Source organism: Arvicanthis niloticus, chromosome X (assembly GCF_011762505.2).
Source record: "Arvicanthis niloticus isolate mArvNil1 chromosome X, mArvNil1.pat.X, whole genome shotgun sequence".
Classification (NCBI taxonomy): domain Eukaryota; kingdom Metazoa; phylum Chordata; class Mammalia; order Rodentia; family Muridae; genus Arvicanthis; species Arvicanthis niloticus.
Window position 1 is genome coordinate 16,247,603 of NC_047679.1, and position 1,423 is coordinate 16,249,025.

Sequence of the window (1,423 nt, forward strand, 5' to 3'; positions counted from 1 at the left end):
TAGGTGACCCCTGTGAAAGGGTTGTTCAAATGGGGACATGACCCACAGGTTGAGAGTTGCTACAATATACATTACTTTACATATGTACCTTTTATAGTGAGCCTACTTTTAAAATATACTTCTTTTTTTTTTCAATATATAAGTCCTTTATTTGGGCCCTCAAAGAGCCCAAATTGTACTTGTGATCAGGATCTTTTCTTCTGGAGCTAGGAATCTGAAGCCTCACTCTGCTGCATGGCTCCCTTCTCAGACACATAGACGCCATCCAAAAACTTTCTGATATCTTTGTTTTTAACTGTTGTAGCTTGCTGAATCAGAGCCGCTGAATTTGAAACAAGTTCAATATCATTTCCTTCAAGGATTAATTCATTCTTCTGGGCTTGGGAGACAGAACAGGCAACACCATTCCTCATCCGAACCCTGCGGATGTATTTTTCACCCAAGAAATTTTGGATTTCAACCTAAGACCCATTCTCCTGAATAACGACATTGATTGGTGAAGTGAGCATACACAGAGCTCATCTTGTAATGGAAGCCCAGTGTAACACCCTTGATCATATTCTGAACATGACTGAAGATGGTTCTGACAGTGGCCAGGTTCTTTCTGTTACCCCTCCATTTGTCAACCCTGAGCCTTTTCTTTTTCTTTCCAAGAAGACTCATCTCTACATTGATGTGATTGAAGTCCCTCTGCAGAGTTCCCCTGGGGCCCTTCACAATGACTGCTCGCCCCTTCAGAGTGACGTCGACATTTTCTGGAATGTCGACAGTCTGATTGCTGAGAATGGTCTTCATTCTCGCAGTAGATGGGGCAAAGCTAAAATATACTTCATTAGTAATCCCAAATTATACATTATTGTTAACCAAAGTCATCATGTTATACAGCAGTGTTCTTGAACTTTATTGGAGGGTAATGCCATTGAGGCCAGGGTTCACTATGTAGGCAAATCCTCCTGCTTCAGGCTCCCATGGCCTTGACTTATAGATGACCACCACTAATCTCTTGAACTACTTCCCATTAGATCTGTAGCTCTCTCCCTGACTAACTGAAATCTCACACTCTTCCACAAAAAGTCTACAGACCCCTGAGCCTCCACCAACAAGTAGTCATCATTCTACTAGTCTGTTTGTATGACTAGCTGAAGTTATTTCTAAGCAAAGTGTTTTAAGGAATTACTTGGTTCCTTTTGACTGCTTAGGGGAAAAAATATAAATGTTTAAATAAAATTGTTCATTTCTCTCTCTCTCTCTCTCTCTCTCGCTCTCTCTCTTGCTCTCTCTCTCGCTCTCTCTCGCTCTCTCTGTCTCTGCCTCCTCTCTCCCACACACCTTTCTCCTCCTCCTCCTGCCTCTCTCTCTCTCCAAGTGTTCCTGGCCGGCCTCCCACACCTCCACCCCGTCTCTACTTCCTTTTCAACTCCCC

General features: G+C 43.0%; 1 pseudogene; it reads right to left on the reverse strand.

Moving 5' to 3' along the window:
- Positions 1-206: 206 nt before the first annotated feature.
- LOC117694278 (large ribosomal subunit protein uL6 pseudogene) lies at positions 207-811 on the reverse strand (annotated as a pseudogene).
- Between the last annotated feature and the right edge of the window lie 612 nt (positions 812-1,423).